Raw genomic sequence first — 24419 nt, 5'->3', positions numbered from 1 at the left:
CTAGAATTGTAAGAATTCTTGGTAAGATCTCAGGAAATATTTGCTGATTAAATAAATATAAATGTATGCTGAGGACTCATCCAATATTTGTTGTTTGCAGAATCTAACAGGATTTATACCCACACTTGGGTAAACTCAAGACACCCTAGGCACTGTGTGAGACCTAACAAGAAATTTTCTCATAGGAAAAACAAATCTGTATCTTTTCCTACAGTTTTCATTGGTCACATTCTTTATTTCTACTTCTAAGGCAAATTCTTCTGACATGTTGATGGGGTTCAGGATACGCTACCTCAAACTATGGCACCTTGGCCTATTGAATATCTAAGCTAAAGGAATTTGAGGAATAGCAAGTGCAGGAAGAACTTTCTGATCTTCCCTTGAGACAGGTCATAAAATCCTCATGTGAGAGATGCTCTCCTTACACTCAGAAGAAAGAAACATTCTTATCTTTGAAGATGAAAGAACACAGGGAGAAAAATCTAAACAAACAGCCTTGCTACATTTCTCTAGTTTATTATGCTTAGCTCACCTTTGTCCTAAAACATCTTCTCAGGACTTTCTACCTTTCATCAAATATAGCATAAAAGCACTCAAATGTAACTGTTTATTCAGGTCTTCATTTCCTTATGAAGGCTCATGTGTCACATAAAACACATATTAAACAAATATGTGTGTTTTCTCCTGTTAATTTGTCCTTTGTTACAAGAATCCAAGTTGAGAACTTAGAAGGATAGAGGAAAAGGATATTTCTCCTCTCTGACATTGTCTTGATCCAGTTACTAAAAGTGAGATCTGACAATTGTCAGACATTTGGAACCCTAGATTTTCAGAGCTAGAAATGCACACAACCAGGGCTTACTTTTTAAAGTAGTGAATCCTTACTTTAAACAAAACCATCAGTGAAATTCGTACAAGAGACACAGTATAGTTGCTCTAAACTTCTTGAAGCTTCAACCATATGACTTACCCTTGTACTCTCCTTCAAGAGGAGGCCTTGGGCTCTGTGGAACCCAATTTGAAAACCACAGGGCCATCTTTTTCTTTCACTGAAAAGGAACACTAAAGCTTGGGAAATGCAATGATTTGCCCAGAAGTATAGAGCAAGAGCAGAGCAGACTTTTTGGACACCTTTGACAATCCACTGGGGTCACTGTCAAGTGCAATGTCAAGACTGAGGTAATGGAGTGTAATGAGAATAACATTAGGAGGGACCCAAAAGCCCAAAGCCACAAGGGTGGACACCTGGATAAGGATTCCATCTGGACACCGATACGAGTGGGACCTCCACTCCTGGAAGGCTATGAGAACTCAGACCTCGGACCACCCAGTGTTCAAGCTTGGCTGCACCAAGGGTTATGCTCGAAGTCCTGCCAGACTTCCAGTCTACCAGGTGCCTCCTTCCACTTAGCTGCCTACCTTGAGACCAATATCTGCCTCTCCACCTGTGGATGTGGCCAGTGACCAGGACTTGGACCAAAGTTCTCTCTGCTCACTTCTATCATGTAAGCTCCTCCTTTCTGTGTGCAACCTGCCAATGTGACTCTATTGGCTTTTGGGGGAGGTCTCCCCTAATAAACCTGGCACTGTGGAAAGACAGAAACATGTGTGAGTGACTCCTTTCAGGATGTTCCCTTGCTCATGACACCAGATATCATAGATATCATAGATATCATAGAATTATCTACAAGATCAGGACAAGAGCCAATCTTTCTTGAGGATCTTTCCTAATGAGTTTGGGATAGGTTGCTTAGATGCAAATTACACATTTTTTTTTATCCCATCACATTGTAATTCTGATTTATTCTTCCTAAAATCAGACATTTTTTGATTGGGTAAGATAAGAAAAACAGTACTCTCCACATTTTCACCTCCTGATGGTTTTCTTCTTTTTTTATGAGAGTTTTTTTCTCAGTGTCCACCAATATATCTATGAACAGTGTGAAGTCAAGGCCTCTCATTTGAACTTTGTAAATTATATTTCTAAAACCCTAGTTTTCATGATGACTGTCACATTCTGTGAAGATTTAGGAATTTCTCTAGAGATAGGTCTATCCTATCCTATCTAATAATAGAGAAACATGGTAATTAACCATAACTTTGCTACCTTTCCCATTGGCTAATCAACAAGATATGCAAATTAACTGCCAGCCAAGATGGCGGCCGGCAGCCAGGCAGCTGAAGTGAACATGAGGCTTGCTTACTCCAGTGATGGAGGAAGCCAATGTTCCCAACCTGCTGCAGCTCAGCTCTGAGCTCCGGATGAAACAATGTTGCAATTACAGAACCTAAACAAACCCCAGAAACCTGCTTTCAGCCAGCGCGGCCTCAGAGCTTAGAGCGGCCAGTGATGGCAACAGAGTTTCAATTATAGAATCTAAACAAACCCAGGTACCTGCTTTCAGCCAGCAACGGCCTCAGAGCTGGAGCTGGCTCTCAGCTCCAGTGACAGCTATAGAAGGTAAATAAATCCCAGAATAAAAGAAAAAAGGAGAGGCTGGGAGCTTCAGTCGCCCACCAGCCTGAAAACAACCCTCAGCCCCTCACCCAGACTGGCCAGGAACCCCAGTGGGGACCCCCACCCTGAAGGGGGTGTGACCAGCTGCAAACAGCCATCATCCCATCATCCAGGCTGGCCAGGCACCCAAGCGGGACCCTCACCCTGATCCGGGACACCCTTCAGGGCAAACCAGCCAGCCCCCACCCATGCACCAGGCCTCTATCCTATATAGTAAACTGGTAATATGGAAACTGACCCTAACAGCAGAAGGACTGGGAATGACTGATCACTATGACACACACTGACCACCAGGGGGCAGACGCTCAATGCAGAAGCTGCCCTCTGGTGGTCAGGGCGCTCTCACATGGGAGGAGCTCTGCTCAGCCACAAGCCAGGCTGATGGCTGCCAGTACAGCAGTGGTGGTGGGAGCCTCTCCTGCCTCCTCAGCAGCGCTAAGGATGTCCGACTATAGTTTAGGTCTGCTCCCCGCTGGCAAGTGGACATCCCCCGAAGGCTGCCAGGCTGCCAGAGGGATGTCTGATTGCCATCTTAGGCCCAGTCCCCTGGGGAGCGGGCTTAAGCCAGCAGGTGGTCATCCTCTGAGGGGTCCCAGACTGGGAGAGGGCACAGGCCGGGCTGAGGGACCCCCCACCCCCCCGAGTGCACAAATTTTTGTGCATCGGGCCTCTAGTCTACACTAATAAAAGAGAAACATGCAAATTGGTGTCACTCCACTATGCTCACCAGCCAATCAGATGAGTATGCAAATTAACCAAACAAAGATGGCGGTTAATTTGCATCATAGGTGCCCAGCGGCCTGGGTCCTGGGAACATCATTGGCACCCAGGTCACTCCAAGGTAGGCCCTGTGTGGGCCCTGAGCAGCATAGGAAGGGCCTGAGGCAGGGGACTCCTGGGCAGAGGCAGAGGCGGCCATTGGAGCTGTGGTGGGGCCCCTGTCCAAGCCTAAAGCCTCGCCAGAGGCATCAGGCCTGGGTGGGGGGGTGGAGCGGGCGATCGGAGGGGTCTGGGGGTCGACGCCTCTGGCTGAGGTGTCAGGCCTGGGCGGGGGCCAAGCAGGAGATCGGTGTGAACTACAGAGGAAACACCTTTTCTGACTACTCATTGGCTAAGCTCCCTGTATGCCACTGGTAATATTCTTAGTAACTTGGGTAATAAGAATCCAAAAAGGTAATCTAAAGTTTTCACCATACTCCTGGCAAAAAAAACAAAGGTCCGCTGCTGGAGAGCTAAGAAATGTCATATCCTGCCCTAGCCGGTTTGGTTCAGTGGATAATGCCTCGACCTGCCGACCACAAGGTCTGGGTTCAATTCTGACCAAGGGCATGTACCTAGGTTGCAGGCTCCTCCCTGGCTGGGGCCCAGGTCAGGGCTCATGCAGGAGGCAAACAATCAGTGTTCCTCTCACTTTGATGTTTCTCTCTGTCTTTCCCTTTCTCTTCTACATTCTCTAAAAATCAATGGAAACATATCCTCAGGTAAGGATAAAAAAATAATAAAGAAATGTCATATCCTATGAAAAACACATCTTGAAAATGCCTAAAGAAATTTGTCATTTTTTCATGGTGAAGGGACTGGAGTCCGTGTTGATGAAAAAACCTTGGTAGCTGCGGTGACTGGCAGTGGCTGCAGCAGAGGGGTGATGGGGCTGGTGCCTTCCCCTGATCAGTCCGGTTGCCTCCCACAAAGGGAGGCCAGACTGCGGCTTAGGCCTGCTCCCCAAGGGGAGCAGGGAGCGGGCCTAAGCCGTCAGTAGGACAGCCCCTAAGGGCTCCCAGTATGTGAGAGGGGACAGGCTGGGCTGAGGGACCGCCCCCTGCCCCCAGTGCATGAATTTCGTGCACCAGGCCCCTAGTGTATAATAAAGTGAAATGTTGAAAATGACATTAATATGAAGATTTGTGAATCTCTTTTAAACTATACATATCCTGTAAGCAATTAAATGCAATGTTAAAAATAAAACAATTAATTTAGAGTCTGTGCTCAGCCTTAACAGATCATTGAGAAAGAAAGAAATCACTTCAGGACAGAAATCATATGAACTGGAAGTAACAAAATATAATATGGGAGAAAAGTCACTTGAGTGGGGCATCCAGAAATCTGGGCTCTACTTCTGATTGGATCATACATTCTATATATTAACTTTGCGATTTCTAAGGATAGAAGGGGTGAACAGGAAGAGATAGATCTCTTTTCAAAGTTGTGTCTGGATGTGAATTTATGGCAACATCTTTTCTGGGGGAACTAGGATGGGAAAGGGGAGCTGCTCTTAGGGAGGCCTTCCTTCTGCTCTTTCAGGAGCACAGACAATACTTTGTACATGTCTGAAGAGTTCTGATACCTTATTTTTACCTTCACACATTTCTCATTCCAGTGCGCCCTCCCTATACTAATGAGGCTATTCAGTTAAGTTCTTTCTTGCTAATGATGTCTAAAAACTGAAGGCCAAGTAATGAGCTGATCAATAGCTTCCATTAAAGTCTCTTTGTAGAGCCTCTTCTAATTTTCCTATGACGCAACCTCCAATTTGCATGAGAGAGATACTATTTAAACTTATAGGCAGGATTGATTGACCAAACCTAGCAAAGGTAGAGGAGGAATTGTTAATTTTAAGCACATCCAAAAGATGATGAAAATGATTAAGATCCTTGCTATAAATACTCTCGTAATCATTATTTCTGCTGGTTCCTAACTCCTTCAGTATATTTTCTTAAAGTCAGGGATTAAACACCACTAGAATATTTCTAGGTCATGGGGCAGTGAACAAGGCAGCAGGCATTTTAGGCACTGAAGTAAAAATTCCATATCCTAGGACATTTAGCTACCTAGTGTCAAAAGTTTTATATCATGTTTTGTCACCTCAGGACTGGGGCATTCTTACTATATTTCCATAGTTAACTGTTTTAGTGGGATAGAGTTGGACAAAAAGATCCCTACACCTCATTCACTTTGCTCCTTTGTTCTTATATCATCCTTCTGATGTTTTCTTTACTGGCCAGAGACACATTTCCTTTCCTTTTTTTTTTTTTTTTTCTTGGAACCTTTCTTTCCAGATAACTCTCAACCTTATCTGACTTTATGGAATATGCCTGACAGCCTTGTTACTGATACATTCAGGGGATCCTAGAAGTATTTTCTCTTACTTCAATTATTCATATTCAATTTCTTTTTCTCAATGTTTCTATTACCATCATTGAATGAATATCCAAGGTTTACAGAGAGTATATCTGTGGGTAGAGCAACATTGAATTGATATTTAAAATAATATTATCTAATATACTAGAGGCCCGTTGCATGAAATTTGTGCATGGAGGGGTCCCTCAGCCCAGCCTGCACCCCCTCCAATCTGGGACCCCTGGGGTGATGTCTGACTGTCACAGGGATGGGGCCTAAACCGGCAGTTGGACATCCCTCTCGCAATCTGGGACCACTGGCTCCTAACTGCTTGCCTGCCTGCCTGCCTGATTGCCCCTAACTCACTCTGCTTGCCTGCCTGATCACCCGCTAACTGGTCCCTCGCCAGCCTGGTTGCCCCCTAACTGGTCCCCTGCCAGTGTGATTGCCCCCTAACTGGTCCCCCGCCGGCCTGGTTGCCCCCTAACTGCTCCCCTGCTGGCCTGGCCACCTCCTAACTGCCCTCCTGATGACCTGGCCACCCCCTAACTGTATGGAAGGAAGTCAGATGTCCAGAAGATGTCCGGTTGACCCAGTCTAATTAGCATATTGCCCTTTATTAGTGTAGATACCGGCTGCTTACTCTGTGCTTAGCATTGGGTCAAGTGCTTACATAAGCCATCTGACTTCATTCTCACAACACCCTTTTTAAGCAAACACCCAATTTGCAGATGAGGACACTAAGGCTTTAGGCAGTTTAAGAGAGACAGAATTAACACATGGACTCAGGTGTTTATAAAAATCTCTGAAGTAGGTTCTAGGCTGGGCTTCTAGAAACAATGTCCAACAAACATACAGGACAAACAACAGGACAGGATCTTCTAGGGAAAAAGGGGGGGATCAGGAAGTCTCGGCTGAGGTATTGAATGTAAGCACAGCTGTAGCAGCAAAATATGGAACAAGAAGAAAGGACGTGGAGGTTTTCAAAGCCATCATAATCTGCACTTGATACTTAGAAAGCTAGACACTAGTGCACTGCTGCAGAAAAAGCCCTCATTTCCATAATATTTTTAGCCAGCAAAAACAAACAAACAAACAAACAAAAAGCTAAGGGCAGTGGGGATATGGTCTACATGATCTCTCCTTTACCTTTCAAAAATCAGTGAGTGCATCTAATTGGTGAATCTAATTTGATGCCAAATTCTGGCTGCAAGGAAATCAGAGAAATGTAGTTTTCAACTTTCCAGCCTCCACAGCAAAGAAAAGCATCCTAGAAAGGGGTGGGGGAAGGGGATATGCCAATCAAATCAATTATCTTCCACACGATAATAAATGACTGTGACATAAGGTAGAGCTGGGAATCAGTGCAGCTGAGAATACAACTCGGGCTGGCTTGTCTGCAAAGCCTAACACTCAACCACCGTGTGATACTGCCTCCATCGATGGTCCGTATTTCCAAAAGCAGGTTTTTGGGGGGATATTAATTTATATGTTTTAACAGGAAAAACCTTCATAAAAGGAAAGAACTAGAAAATGGAAAAAGTAGTAGACATTCTCTTTTCTTTCTCCGAAGTTATTAGTTTATCAGTAATTAATGCACTCTATACATTTTTTGATATTGTAAACACATGGGTTGCTAACACTTATGTCGTGTAAATTATGCCAGAGCAGAGAACGTGGCTCCTTTGAAATATCCTATGTTAAATTCTCATCATGCTGAGATCTGGAGGGCGGCTGATTCTTTTGATATCATTGTTATGATTGTACAGCCTTTGCAATCTGTAATTTAAAAGCCTAAATATTTACTTCAGGAATTTCTGGCAGATTCCCTAGGTATCTTTAAAGTTCTGGGAGAGTCCTCCACAATTGTTAAAACGTATTTGCCTTCAGTACTCATGCTCTCTAGAGATGGGCTGGGCAACACCACTTCTCTGTGAAAGAAAGTGTAGGGAGCACAACCATGCCACCAACAGGAGGTCCCTCTCTTTTGCCCTACAAACTGGAAGTGGAGTGGCAAATACTGCTAATGCTATCCCAGCTGCCTTGTGCTCTTTAAGATAATTTTGGTTTTTCTGCTCTTATGTATGTTTAAGAGTCACAAAGTGATTTTCTGAAACTGAACTTTTCCTTGGCCTTTTAAAAAAGGTTGTTATTGTTGTTACCAGCTTCAGTGACTTTTCTTGTACATTGACACATCTGGGAAAGGTCTGATAACTGCATTTCGGGTTTTTACAAGAACAGGACATACTGCTGACGGTCAGAATGCCTGGTTTCACTACTCTTGACTTAATGTGGGAACCTGATTGTCACTCCACTTTTCTCAATGTTATTCATCTTCAAAAATTACAAGAAACCTCATTCGATAATAGGTAAGTGGAATCAATATTCAAAAGAATCTAAGGACTCCTGTTTCACATATCAGCCTGACTCCTTATTTTATTAAAATAATAAAACCAATGGAAAAGTAATTTACATAGCTTTTTATCATGAGGATAAAAATGCAGTGTTAATGAATCATTTGCTATATATAATGTTTTTTTCTTCCTGGTCTTGCTCTTTGGCAAAATGTTTTGTATTATGTTGCAAGGAAACTACCAGTTCCAGTAAAATAAGTAGCTTAAGTTTTTGGAAGAAACCGGGAAAGACATTTGAGTGGCAGAAGCTAATGAATTTATTTAAAGAAAATGCAATTTATGTGCTTGTGTGAAAATTGTAGAGCTAAAAAAGAAAAATTCCCATTCCTAGCTGCCCCTTCTTTTTGGTTTTCATAATTGTAGTGGCAGGATAATAACAGGCTGCTAGAGAGTGTGTAAATATACCTATTTGACAAATAATCTCATGAAATAGGTCAAGTATTGAATAATGATCTTTAAGTTCCCAGTATATATAAGAAAGATGTACAATGGTCTGGGGGGGGCCCCTATGGTCTCTTTTACTCTTTTTAAAATTTTATTTAAATTCTTTATTGGTTAAAGTATTACATAAGTCTCCTTTTCCCCCCCATTGACCTCTCCCCAGTCACTCCCACCACCCCGGAGCACATGCCCTCACCCCCCTACTGTCTGTGTCCATTGGTTATGCTCATATGCATGCAAACAAGTCCTTTAGTTAATCTCTTACCTCCCCTGCCTTCCCTCTTAGATTGGACGGTCTGCTCTATGCTTCTATGTCTCTGGCTCTATTTTTGTTCATCAGTTTACGTTGTTCATTATATTCCACAAATGAGTGAGATCATGTGATATTGATCTTTCTCTGACTGGCTCATTTTGCTTAGCATAATGCTCTCCATTTCCATCCATGCAGTTGCAAATGGTAAGAGTTCCTTCTTTTTTTATAGAAGCATAGTGTTCCATTGTGTAGATGTACCACAGTTTTTTAATCCACTCATCTGCTGATGGGCATTTAGGCTGTTTCCAAATCTTAGCTATTGTAAATTGTGCTGTTATGAACATAGGGGTGCATATATCCTTTCTGATTGGGGTTTCTAGAAGTGGGATTACTGGGTCAAATGGGAGTTTCATTTTAATTTTTTTGAGGAAACTCCATACTGATTTCTACAGTGGCTGCACCATTCTGCATTCCCACCAACAGTATGCGAGGGTTCCTTTTTCTCCACATCCTCGCCAGCACTTGTCATTTATTTGTTAATGATAGCCATTCTGACAGGCATGAGATGGCACCTCATTGTCATTTTGATTTGCATCTCTCAGATGATTAGTGACTTTGAGCATGTTTTCATGTGCTCTTGGCCTTCTATATGTCTTCTTTGGAAAAGAAGTCTATTTAGGTCCTTTGCCCATCTTTTACTCTTTGGCATGCATTTTTTTGCAATAAAATAAGCAAATATTTATATCACTCTTATACCAAAAGGACTTGATGGTTTACTTTTTGTTTGGAGTGGCCCATGACCTTTTATCTTCAAGTGGGTGGATACCCAAGGGAAAAATAACAGAGAGAGATACTAGCAATAGAAAACTTGTCTCCTAAGACTTAACTTGGCAATTATGTAAATTCATTCAGTCCTGTCTAAATCTGTCAAGTAAATTGGAGTACTTTGAAATTTGTTTAATATAATAAACATGAACTTCTGAAACATGGACTCTCCAAACTCAGAGAGTCAGATCTCTTTATTTAATTTATTTTTTCATCTCCTTTTGGGGGAAAGCCAACTTATTTGTGACTCTTACAGTTCAGTTGTAGCATTTTGCCTTGTTTTTGTGGCAGATGTGGATAAGATGTGGTTCTGACAAAACTAGTAACCTCTTTGGTTGACAAAGTTGAATGGGCTGATCTACTGGCAAGGAACGTCTTTTCTTTCTTGCTTACATTCCTTTGTCTCTGTTCTTTCCCTTAAAAGCAGTTTAATAGGGTGATCTGTCCAGATAGAGGAGTACTATCCTTTGGCCAAGGGTATGTCTTCTTTTGTATCTCCCAACAGATTTTAGATTCAGGATCGTGAAGCAGACACACTGTCTTAGTTATCATTTACTTTTCCCATAGCTAAAATTTCCTCACATCATTACTAGTATCTATGAAAGTAATAATCAAACACCTTTGTTCAATCAATATTTTAGGCATGACATTTTTGTTGTTAGGCCCTCTACCAAGTAACTTAAGGAAGCTAGACTTCTGTCTTCTTCAAATTTATTTCCAAAACAGCACTGCTACCAAAACAATAATCCTTGGCATTTTGTGTGATATTTTCACGATCATTTCATTTTTATACTATTTTATTTTTTATGGTATTTTTCTCAATTTTTTGTTTGTATCTGTTCTTTCCACTAGATTAAGTTCCACGAGAGAAGACCATATTTGTTCTGTTCACCACTCTATAACCAACATATATGCTAGTTGACTTTGCATATTTTATATCACTTAAACATCAAAAGCAGCCTGTGTTAGGAACCACTATCTTCCTTTTATAGATAAGAAAACTAAGCCTTCAAGATCCTCTTAATTTACACAGAAAGTGTCAAGAAATAATAGATATGCAGAGATCTGTGACTCTCAAACAAATGCACATTCTACACCATCCTGCTGCTATTGGAGTTCTAAAAGGTACAGAAATCATGTTCTGTATGAGATACAAGATTCTAATTCACCTGTAATTCTGATTCTACCTTGTAGTATTATAACTGACAAAACTTGTTTTGATCAAACATCAACAGAAATTAATAGCTTTTACACCCAGATATGACCCAAGCAGGCTAAGGTGCTCAGATAAAAGATATTATATAAATACTTATTTTGATCTAACATGATCATAAGTGGCAAAAGAACTGTGATAGATAATGATATAGCTTTTTATTTTAATATTTTTCTTGCTGTCTTATGATCATTCTACCTACTTAGTTTTTTAATTAATTGTGCATTTTCAACAGTGATACCACCTGACTTCATTCTCTCCAGAGAACATTTGCTATTTGTATTATTATTCACATCCACACTTATCATCATTGGAATGCCTAACATAATAACATTAATAACTATCTTTATTGAGTATTGACAATGTGCCATCATTCAATTGGTAAGTATCTTTTGTGTTAGATATTGGTATTTTTAACAACCTTATGGAATATATCCTACCATTATGCTCATTTTTCAGATAAGGAGCTGAGGCTTATAAAATTTTCCTAGTTTCAAGACTCAGCTCACATGCCATCTAACTGAAGAGCTTTCCTAATCATTCTATAACGAGTCATATTCTGATTTTCTATATCCCCATACCTCATATTCTATCTTTTTACACTGCTTTTTTGTTGTTGTTATTAATCCTCACCTCAGGACATTTTTCCATTGATTTTCAGAGAAAGTGGGAAGGAAGGGGAGAGACAGAGAGAGACACACATCGATTGGTGATCGCGTCCTGACCAGGGTTAGGGTCTGAGCCTGCAACTGAGATACGTGCCCTTGACCGGAATCGAACCTGGACCCTTCAGTCTGCAGGCCGACGCTCTATCCACTGAGCAACCGGCTAGGGCTACACTGCTATTTTTTCAGATGTAACTAATCACTGTGTGAAATTACATATATTAACATATTTACTTTTTTTTGTTCTCTCTTCCAATGACAAAGTAAGATCCACAATGCTGTGTACTCTTTTCATTTCCATTGTATCTCCAATGTCTAAACCAGTACACAGCACAGAGTTAACACTAAATAAAATGAATAAATTAATGAAACAATTGACTTGGAAACAATATTTGGAGTTAAAAAGAGAACTTAAGTCTTTCTTCTAGTCTAATTCTTTTTGCACTGTATTATGCAACATTATATAAGAAAAAGGAATTTGTGCACTTTTAAAGTTTAGGATTTGAAATGCTGAGATTTTTTCTTTTATTTATGCCGACATAGTTTCCCTTAAATTGTATTGGGTTAACAAGGTTTAGAAGAGGAAGTGTTTAATCTGCTAAAATAGTTCCCTGAAGGACTGTATGCAGGTTGGTGCTCCTGCTTACAAATCACTCTCCTTTGTGAGCTCAGGTATCTCTCATTGGGCAATGAGCTACCATTACAAAGTTCAAATTACTGTACTCCTAAAAACATATTTATTTTAACTTGTTTCAAAATTGCCTAAAATTTATACTTTCACTTTGCTTTCTCTGATTAGTTGGGAGTAGTAAAACCTTACTCTGTGCCTGCATAGAGCTTTTTTGATACGGCTCACCTTCTTTGAGTCTGAAACTGGATCTTTGATGAAACCCTCTCGGATCATTTTGCTACAAATTCGAAGAACTTGAGGTATGAGAGCTCATGAACTGAATTTGAATTAGATTGACTTTTAAAAGTACAAGTCAATCAGGCAAGAAGGCTACAGAGAAAAAATCATTTAATTCATGACCCTGCCCGACAGCGTCCTAAAGGCTCTATCTGCTTAGCTTGGCTGTTTCACTTTTTTAGCAACCTGTACCTAGAGGGCTGAGACTGGGGCCTGAGCTGCAGCTAGGATTTGTGCAGCTCCCATGCATGTATTATGAGTGAAGTATATTAGCAATAGATGCAATGGGCTTTATAAAGTCCAGTTTGAAAACACTGTATTTGCAAAGCACTGCCACATGAGCTTCTTTGGCTTCAACCAGTACTTACTTAATTTGAAAATTCTTGTTGGGTAAAATTCTTATTTGGTCAGAAAAAAAAGAGCCATGGCAGAATTTCTAAGTGAATTTTATCATATGATTGTAAGGTTCTCATGTGGGTACCTGACTTTTCCTAAATTAGAATACATACTTAAGGAATTCAACATCTGCTACCAAGCTTGGCAAACTTTCCCTCATGGGCTATACCAAAGTACATGTACTCAGAATTACAATTTTAGGAAAAGTGCAATGTGTAGGGTGCCCAATCTGGGGGATGGCATAAGCCTGCATGATCTCAGAGCTTAGTTGAACTTAGAAGTGGGGAGTATTTCTCCAAGGTTGGCATGAGGCAGCATAAACATGACCATGAACCAGTATTACTATTAAAAAGAGCCAATTCAGCCAATCAGAGTCAAAGAGTATTAAAGAAAAAAATGTTCTTGTTGAAGACTCTTGTTAAAGATGGTAATGAAGACTTCATTCAAGGCACTACTGCAATGGGGTTTTGCAGGAGAGGAGAGAGATTGGGCTGAACTCTGAATACAAGGAAATGTGTGGATTTATATCTATGGAGCAAAGTAAGAGTCTATAGATGAAAAAAAAAAATACTAGCCCTAACCGGTTTGGCTCAGTGGATAGAGCGTCAGCCTGCGGACTCAAGGGTCCCAGGTTCGATTCCAGTCAAGGGCATGTACCTTGGTTGCAGGCACATACCCAGTGGGGAGTGTGTAGGAGGCAGCTGATCAATGTTTCTCTCTCATCGATGTTTCTAACTCTCTATCCCTCTCCCTTCCTCTCTGTAAAAAATCAATAAAATATATTAAAAAAAAAATACTAAAAAAGAAGGATCTCTCACCCTTTGAGCCAGCATGAAAGGGCCTGGAGAGTATTATGCTAAACTAAATAAGTGAGTCAATGATAAGTATCACATGATCTCACTCATATGTGGAATCTAATGAACAAAATAAACTGATGAACAAAATAGATCCAGAGACATGGAAGCATGGAACAGACTGACAAATCTCAGAGGGAAGGTGAGGGTGAGGGGTTAGGGATGGGGAGAGATTAACTGGGGAATTTACATGTATATATGCATGGCCCATTGACACAGACAATAGTGTGGTGAAGGCCTGGGAGAGGTGGGTGCAGGGTAGAGTGGGTCAATGGAAAAGGAAAAAAAAAGGCAATACTTTCAACAATAAAGATAAATTTTTAAATAAAGGAAAATTACTGAAAGGAGATATCAGAAATAGGGGGGATTCTGGTTAAACAGATTGGACAGGATTCTTGCTGATGTCAGGCCAGGGTGATCAGATATCACCAGAGGGATGGTGGGGAATGAGGAATTTGATCAGCTATTACAGATGACCAGATACATAGTGTGAGGGTTCTCACTAAACTGACTTGGCAAGATTCTTTCTCTTCTGGACAAGGCCCAAGGACAGGGTCAAGTCAAAAAAGGGTTCGGATGAGTTTGACTAAAGTTTGGTTAAGGAGACAGTGTTTGTAAAGGGTAGGGTTATCATTATGCAAAGACAACAAGAAACTGTTTTATAGAGCCAAAGTCTGCACCCAGAAACACCACAGATTGCGAAGTGAGGAGTGGCTGAGGACAGGACCCTGAATGCACACAGATGGTTGGTGGTGTTTCTTCTTTATGCGATGTCTGCTATTTGCCATGAGGGTCAAAATGAGGGCAACTTGAAGGAAGAGAATAGGACTGAGCATATTGATAAGTTACTCTTGAAATGAAAAATCTATGAAGCTAAATAAAAGTGAAAAGATTAAGTGAAAACTGTGCTATTCTCCAATGTGAGACTTTTGGCATCCTATGACCTATCATCAGCCCTGTATAGATGTTTTAGCCAATTTTTTAAGCTACTATAGATGTGTTTTGTGAACACTCCTAAATCATTCTTTTAGCCTATTCCTTTTCTAAGGATTATAAGGATGATTATTACTTTCCTAATATTAGCTAAACTCATGCATTTTTTTAATATAAAACTTTTCTAGGTACTTTCAAATACTTCATCTTATTTGATCTTTGCAATAGTCATGAATGATGTGTATGTGTGGGGGGCATGGGTGTGTGTGTGTGTAGACACTTATGTTTGTATTAATGTTCTTTCCTTCAGATTGAAGAAACAGAAATACAAAGATGTTAAGTAGCATGGCCAAGGTTATGGAAGTAGCAGAGCTGGGACTTAAACATTAGGCTTCTTTGGATGAATTCCCAGAAGTGGAATTGCAACCCAAAACACTAATTCGAAAGAATATATGCATGCCTATGTTCATTGCAGTATTATTTCCAATAGCCAAGATTTGGAAGCAGCCCAAGTGTCCATAGGTAGATAAATGAGTAAAACAGCTATGGTACATTTACACAATGGAATAGCGCTCTCCATAAAAAGGAAGAAAATTTTACCCTTTCAATATCATGGATAGACCTGGAGAACATTATGCGAAGTGAAATAAGCCTGTTAGAGAAAGACAAATACCATATGATTTCACTCATATGTGGAATTTAATTAACAAACTGAACTAACAAGCAAAATAAAGACAGACTCATATAGATAGAGAGCAGGCAGACAACTCTGGTGGGGGAGGGAGGTGTTGGGGGAGGTGGAGGGATTGAACAAAAAAAGGGAAAAAAAAGAGAAAGAACTCATGGACATGGACAACAACCTAGTGATTATAAGGAGGAGGGCAAGTGGGTGGAGGTGAAAGAAGGTATTGGGGGGACAAATGGTGATGTGAAAAACAATAAAATAAAGAAAAAAACCACCTTAGGCTTCTGAATCCAAGTACGGGGCCTTAAAATAATATTCACATTGGAACATTATCCATATGTTGAGGATGTTATTTTTTTTCTTTTTATGTGTTAGAAATTGTCACTAAAAATAGATGGGGAAGCTTTAATAATCTTCCTACCTAGTTACTAAAAAATAATAAGCATGCTTGTTTGTTTGATGCTTGCTAAGAACCAAAATATGGCTCTGTTTGAACCTTAGCAGTTCCTAGATGCTGTGGATACAATTGGGTCTGGTTTTTGTTGTCGTTTGTGGGTGTCTTTTTTCCTGTTAATCCTTTTCGAGGATAGTTTTTTTCCATTGATTTTTAGAGAGTGGAAGGGAGGGGGAGATACTGAGAGAGAGAAACATTGATGTGAGAGAAACACATCAATTGGTTGCCTCCCGCATGTGCCCTGACCAGAGGCCAGGATCAAACCCGCAACCCAGGTACGTGCCCTTGACCAGAATCAAACCCAGGACCCTTTAGTCTGTGGGCCAACACTCTACTGAGCAAAACCGACTAGGGTGTGTCTGTTGTTTTGTTTATTTGTTTGTTTTGTATATTTTTTATTGATTTTCAGAGAGGAAGAGATGGAAAGAGAGATAGAACCATCAATGATGAGAGAGAGACATTGATCGGCTGCCTCCTGCACGCTCCCCACTGGTTAGGGCGCGTCTGTTTTTGAAAAGCATTTTCATCAAGCCCCTGGAAGGCTCAGTACCCATGAAATCACTCAGGGTCAGTTTTCATTAGTTTAGGTGGCTGGAGTCCAGGCTGAAGAAGTTATAACAAAAGACAAAGACAAAGCCCTTGGGAAGATCAGTGGACTTTTTCTGCTTTAGGGTCAAGTACTGTCTCCCTGATCCTTCACTTGTGACTGGAAGGAAAACTGCACCAGAGAATGCTGGCTGATAGACTGGTGGATAGGTTCATTCATTCATATACGATCTACTTTTTGCTAAGCACTGTGCTAGTCACAGGGGATGATTCTAAGAGGAACAATGTGTTTCTATTTTTAAAAACATTTCTTGTTCAGTGGTATGGAGATGCGTGCAATATAATGAAACTAAACAGAAGTCTGAAGTGACTGGTAAACAGGGCAGTAAGAGATAGGATTGCAGCACAAGACATTTGTTAGAACACAGATGCTGGAGTCAGACTGCCAATGTTTAAATGCCACATCTGCAACTCACAGACGATGTAACTTGAGGCAACATATCCAACCTCCCTTAGTGTTAGTTTCCACATCTGTGAAATGGACATGGACTTATCTCACAGGGTTAGTTTAAGGATTAATATTTTTAAAGTACTTGGTACATAGTAAGCATTAAATATGGTTTTTAAAAAAATAGGCATCAGGAAAGAAAATAAGATTGGACAGGCGATAACAATGAGCATTTGTTGTGTTTATGAATGTCAGGCACTATATGGCACTTAACTTTTAACTGTCACAGTCAAATGAGTCAGTAGGTTTATGATCTCTATAACACAGAGCTTCTCATCCTCACATTTGAGAATGGATAATTCTTTTTGGTGGTGGGCTGTCCTGGGCATTCTATGATTTTTAGCTGTATCCATTGCTTCTACCTACTAGATGCCAATAGCACCCCTCCCTTCAGTTGTAAAAATAAAAAATGTCTCCAGAGACTGACAAATGTTTCCTGGGATACATAATCACCCTCAGGAAAATGTGACTGACAAAGGTGAAGCGATTTTTCCAAAGTCACACCACAAATAATGGTAGAACAGCAATAGGAAATTAGTCTGTATGACCCCTGTAAAGACAAGGATATATTGAATAATGCTCTGGAAAGATGAGGACAAAGTGAATAAGCGTTAATAAAGTTTCTAGTCTCAGACTGTGAAATTCATGCTCTAGTGATTGACTTGATTATTCATTTTGCTATGGAATTAATTTGATCAGATGTGAGTCTGGTATGCATTATGGCACATGGATTGACGGGGGGAGGAACTGGAAAGTGAGGCATTAAGAAATCATCCAAATGAGGCATTGAGGCATGGTAAGATGTGAACTGAGGCTAAATCAAACAAAATAAACAATGAATAAAACAGTTACAGAGTTTAGTTTGTTGAGATTCTTCATTATCTTATTCATCTTATGTGAATACCTTTCTGACTTCAGTGGCCTCACTGCAAGATAAATATAAGAAACTGTTATTTAATTCTCCTTGGTAGAGAAAGTGGCTCAGGCCCTCATAGATTAATTATAAGCAAACAGGGTCATAAAGATGGTCAGTGGTTCTTAGTCCTTCAATTTAATCCCTGAAACACCCTGTCTCCTCTCACTGCCTTCTAATCTAAACGATCTCCCATTGCTGACTGCAAGAGAATGGGGATTTACAAAGCTAATCAATACCAGTTTAATGTATCTGCTTCTGTCTACTCTACTTAATGACACTTCACTCCCCTGAATAGCCTTTTCTGATAGGCACGGTTCAGAGCCTCTCAACTCTATGTCTGGCATTACTCCCTTCTCCCTCTTTTCTTTTCTCTCCAGGCCCCCCACCTTCTCATCACCTCTTCCTCTCTCTCTTTTTTCAGTGTGGTACAGATTGTACAAAGCACACTGAACTTAATAATCATAATAACAGGATCAACAAAAACAGCTAACATTTACTGAATATTTGCTATGTGCCTGGCACAATTCTAAGCTCCCTGCATCTGTTAACTCACTTAATCCTCACCACAACCTTGTGAGGAGGGTATTATTATTACCCCCATCATACAGATGAGGAGACAGACATTACCTCCCAGCATTATCAGAATCAAATAAGCTAATGGATGCACTAGCTAACTGCAAAACATGACAGATTTGAGCTGTTGCTATTAATTCATTTTTCTGACTTAATTATACAATAAAGTGAAATCTGACAATTCTAATCTAGACCCTCAAAACCTACAAATAATAATTGGAATGGAGAGCAGATGCTTGCTATTTAACAAGGCTTGTTCGAACAAATAACAAAAGCTCTATGGTTCCTGTTTACTTGGTTGAAAATGAATGTCTGTTCACTTTAAATCAGGTCAGGCATAATTAGGATTAAGGACTAATTGGACTTGAAAAATGATTGAACATAAGTGTCATCTATCTGGCCAATATATCTGTATTAAAAGAACTAACCTGAAGGACTGAAATGCAATGAAGTTATGTATTTGATTTCTGTTCTCTACTCACAATAATGAGGGACAGACTTTGTGAGAAATAGACTCTCCACAAGAGGCTAATTTTGTCAGCCCACCAGACCTTATCACAGCTATTAAGGCTAAGTACAGAAATCAGGCTAAGAGCAAAATATCATGATGTTGAAAAAAATCTGATTTTCTCTTCAATGTCTGTAATATTTCATCTCTCCATACACCCTGTATCTTGTCTCACATATATCACTACTATCATAAGTATTGTCTCTAAATTAAGTGATTTCCTTTCCATATTCAACTTGGAATATTTGTAAAAGTGGTTTTCTCAGGATAACCAAAGAACTCCTGAGGTCAGATCCAGTGTTCTCACCTGTCTTCATCCTTTTTATTATTTCTCATCTCCTCACATTGAACTTGTTTTACTTTTCTCTTCTTCACTCCTAAAATTCTGTTTCTTCAGAATATTCAGTTTAGGTTGTTCATTTCAGCCTTTTCTCTCTTCTCTCCTTCCCTTTCTCTATTCTGTCCTCTCCTCTCCCTCCTCTCTCTCTCTTGTCTTTGCTGTCTTTTTTTATTCTTTTCCATGGACTCAAGTGCTGTATTTGTCCAGATAAAGCTCAACTCAAATGCTATATCTGTCTTTATAAATATTCTAATAGTCCTCAAAATAATGGATGCCTCCCTCTTTGGGCTAAACTATACTTTGATTTATCTGGTTGCGATTGGAAATATATTTAATAACACCAATAGACCAAATCCAGTGAAATGTTTTTACTTTTTCTTTATGCTCCATTAAACAAATGTCAAGAAACACTGCATTCAGGTCTTTGTCAAAGGCGAGACCTGTCAACGTTCTAAGACATCCTGGCAGGGCTAGCTTAGTGAAAAGAGTGCATATACAGCCACGTAGTATTCCATTGTGTTAATGTAAGTGAAATAAGCCAGTCAAAGAAAGACAACATATGATCTCAATAATATGAAGAATCTAATGAAAAAATAAACTAACAAACAAAATGGAACCAGAAGCATGGATACATGGGGGTGACTGGATAAAGACAGTGAAGGGATTAGCTAAAGAACATACATGCATACCCCATGGACAGAGACAATAGTTTGGTGAAGTCCAAGGAAGGGGGAGGCAGGGATAGTAGAGGTGGAAAAAGGGTGGGGAGAAGGGGGACACCTGCAATCAAGTCAACATTAAAACATTGTTATTAAAAAAAAGTGCATATGGAGGGATCCTTGCTGTTAGTCTAAAGGTAAGCCTCTACAGGCAACTCTTATATCAGGGGAGAAGGAATTATTCTGATTCCGTTCATTATTGTCCTTATGCAGAAATTTAAAAATATCCAAGCTGAATTTGTTTTTCTTTATTCAATATTCAAAGGGACATATTTTCCTACAAGTTATTTACTTAAGCACAAACATAAAAAAGATAAACAAGTGTGATTTCTAAGTGAAATGGCAGGAGATTAGCAGATGTTGTGTAATCTCTTAATGTTGAGAAACAGCCTACCTTTTTGGAAAGGGCAATCACTTACTTAGGAACGATAATAAATAGTCATGATTTTTAATTCCATTTGCTTTCCTTTAAAAGGAAATATTGCTATATGACGTTGTGATAATAAAGATTCTCCCAGGATTGTCCTTTAATGCTATGATGTCTGAGATCCAGATATAGTTATACACTGCAAGGCAACCCCAAGGAGATGGCAGGCAGAATTCTTAACTAAGTTATGTGCAAAATTAAATTTACTAATTTAATCTTTAAAATCTGCTCAATGTCCATATTCCCAATCTCAAATTATATTGTCAACATCACTCAACTCCCTCAAACTAGAAACCTGGGTCCATCTTCTCTTCTCTTTCTTCTTTACTACATATAAGCGATCAAAATCATTGTGTTCATGCATTCTTTATTGAACTTTGAGTATTTGGAAGTTACAAAGCCATCCTCTTTTTCCATTCTCATTGCCACTGCCATAGTTACCTTTCCTGTAAACTATTGCTATACCCACCAGACTGGCATTCTGGCATTCACTTTCTCAGTTTCCCAATTTTATCTTTCATCTCTTTCCTTTCTTCATCTCTAGCATTAGTGTTGTTGTTTTTTCTATTGCCTTCTTTAAATATTTTGCTGAATTTTTTTATTTTCCAAACTTTTCCCCCCCTGTTCTTCCTTCTTCCCAATTACTGCTCATTTTTCATGCATTAACACAGATGTCACTTTCCCCCCATTAATTGTCCTTTATTAACCACTCTCTCCTGAAACCTTATTCTTTTCATCATTTATTATTTACATTTTAATTTATTCATTCAGCATACACATATTGCGTACTATTGTTTGAAATACTCTGATAGGTGCTGGGTGCTAAAAGTTAGTCTTGTCATTTCCTACTGAGTTCACTTTAACCTTCATCTAAAAAGTAAGTCTTTCCACAAATTGATTCCTATCTGTCTTTCTAAGTATCATTTTCTCTTTCTTCCATAAGCACTTGCCCAAAACCCAGTCATACCACTCACCATTCATACTCATCAGCCTGTCCATCATCCAAATGTTCCATCAATATCCATAACTCTGTGATTTTGATCTTTCTCCTTGTCCAACATTAAATACAAGCTAATACATTGTAATATTTTTAATTTGTATAAATATGATAATTTTGTCTTCATTAACTTAATAAACACTATCTGTTAGCTGGGTGTGTACATGCTGGTTACTGTGTTCAGTGCTATGGGTATGTGAGTCAATATATCATAGTGTGTCCTCTTTTAAATTGTGTTCTCATAATTCCAACTTTTATCCAAACTTCATGGTTCTCAGCTTACCTTCTCCATGAAACCTTTCTAATAACCCAAGTCTCCCACTTCTGCTCTCCAATATTTTAATATCTACTTAGTTTACTACTTATTTCATTATGCTTTGTATTTTAGTCAGTTGTTTATCCAGGTCTATCTCTGGCATATTTCTAGAAAAACAGGGTATATATCTTACTCATTTTCTGATTATCATAGTACAAGGCTCATCTAGGCTTGAAATAAAGGCTAAATAAACATAGTCCATGCCAATAAGAATTATCCAAAATAACAATCGCTTGCCACAGAGAAAAGTTGCCTGAGAATTTCCTTTAGGATGAAACACAGCAAAAAGTGTATTATATCCTGGCTAGTCTGCTACAATGTGGACTCCACTCTGTCTTGCTCATATTTACACATAGCACAGGGTCTGAATATTCTAGGTCCTCAATAAACAGTTCTTCAGCGAAGAAATAAACCAATTAACTAATCTTCTGTTAGCTAGGTATGTGATTAAAAAAACAAAAACCAATCAACTGTTTTAGAATCTATAAAATGACATAACAAGTCTTAACTCACAAATTCTTTGTGACCCTTAAACAACTAAGTTAGACTTGTTGAATATTGAGTTATTATCATCACTTGCTAAAATTAAACTCATGTCTCAGGAGCCATAACTAAGGTCTGCGTGATCTGTATGTTCATTGAGACAATTTGAGTGAGCGCGTTGCCCATATTCTCCAATTTCTCTTCATTTTCTCTGCTCAGTACATATATATTTGAAAGATTACATTTCATGTTTCCTGCTCCACTTTTTGGAATTCCTAAATATGGGTCTTCTTAACAAGAAATTTTCAATATATTTCATAAATATGAAATATGATTGGTTGGAACCATTATAATTATCTCATTCTTTCTCCACTAATGAAGGCAAAAATTTGTTTGCAATAATCCCAACTGAATGGTCACCAAGTCTCAGCTTTAATACCTCTGATACTTGGAAGTTTACGTGTAATGATGTCTTACCTTCCACTGTAGTGAAATTCTGCCTTTTCTCAGGTTTTCTATAACTTCCAGGAATTGTTCTTGTACCACCTTCTAGAACTGCGCTGGAAGCTCTGCTTCTCTTTTGGACCATCTGAACCTTCACTATCTTAAGGCAGTTATTCATTTATCCTTAGGCATTTTTTTAATCCAGTTAAGTATTTCCAACCCATATGGTTCCTGAATCCTCTGGTATTCTGATTATCTTTTTGCTAAATCAAATTAAATTATATTTTCTATGTAATGTTGTTTACATAACTCGTAGAGCCAGGACATAATAAGAAGTGGAGCCCCTTGTTAAAAAATATCAATTTTTTAAGATAGCAACATAATTTCAAGACAGCAACAACAGAGCTTGAATCCTACTATAGAGCTTTTTTAGGTTTAGGAGCCTGTGAAACTGCACAGATTATATGCTGATGAGCCGGCCCTGATTCTATGAAGACATTTAACTTACACAGCTTCTATGACACCTCAGAAAGCGTTATGAGCTCTACTATACAGTCATATTGCAAACTGATATTTTCTTTTGTATGTGGTGACATAAATTCCATTAGCTTAGTCTTGATCCACACCTGTTGCCACGCTGTAATTATTAATAATACTAGTGACCCAGCATGTGAAATCACGCAAGACCCGGACTCGCAGGAAAATTGCATGAGACCTGAGATGCCCCCCACACCCCAGTCCTGGCACTGCTGCGGGACCCAGAGTCAAGTTCCCGCCCATCCACACGTGCCTTGCCACATACGCAGCCCCACCCACCCATGCGCCTCGCTGTGCACGCAGCCTCCTGGTGACTGGTCTTTGGTCATTATGGCATTACAACCACTGGGTTTTTATTATATAGATTTCTTTGCAATCTCAAAGTATACTGTCTTGAATGATAAATTAGATAGATACCTTACCTTTGAAAGCAGGAATCAAATCGATACTGTTTTCTCTGTGTTCCCTGGGACTTTGAGGTACCTGTAAAATAATGGACTGCTTAATAAATATTGACACTGATCACAATGAGAGACCTTGAAAAGGAAAGTTTGAGGCATTACCCAGTAACGCAAAATTTCATAATGTTCCACATCAATATCTATATCTATGCAAAATACTTGTTTTTCTGCCTGTACTTTTAGTTCAGTTCATATACTCCCACTCATGAGAATTTCCTGGACTCTACCATGTAGAATAATCAGTTCTGATCTTTTTGTGCTTTTCTATAACTTCCTTGTTCTTTTCTATTTAATGACACTACAACTGAATAATAATTTTTTTATGAGCTAATTACACAATTAGCCTGTAAGACCCTATTAGATAGGCATGACATTCATGAGGGTGATCTATGTCACTGTGGATTCCTAACATATATTTGTGGAGTGAGTATATGGAACCAAGGGAAGCAGGTGACAGTTTCAGTTTGAATTTCTAAGGAGAAATTCTATTTGTACGGTTCCTGTATAATATACACATATGTATAATTCAGGGGTTTGGCAAAAACTCTTCTGCATGTTAGAGAAAATTGCACTGTAGCAATGCAGGACCCAAGTTTGAACAGAGTCTTCTTATCAGACTAAGAGTATTCTCAGAATAACCAGTCATGGTACAGAGGCAGAATAAAGACCACACAAGCTGGAACTCATGGGTCAACATTCAAAGGCCAGTCACTTGCAGGTTTTAGGGAAATAGTAACACAGCATCCAACACATGACAGACACTCAACAAATCACATTTACCCCATTCTATTTAATTTGATGCTGTCATTTGAATCAAACACTAAATCAGTCTAATATGGGCTGAGCACTTGTTCTGTGGAGAAAACATATTTCTAGAACTGGGTTTATCACTGATTGGTTATGTTTCCCTAGGCAACTCATTTAACTTTTCTGGGCATGAATGTTCTTATCTATACAATTCTATAATCA

This window comes from Myotis yumanensis, unplaced genomic scaffold, assembly GCF_028538775.1.
Source record: "Myotis yumanensis isolate MYYU_CA2020_CCGP unplaced genomic scaffold, mMyoYum1.0.hap1 SCAF_2, whole genome shotgun sequence".
Lineage (NCBI taxonomy): Eukaryota > Metazoa > Chordata > Mammalia > Chiroptera > Vespertilionidae > Myotis > Myotis yumanensis.
Note: the sequence above shows the minus strand (reverse complement) of the source record.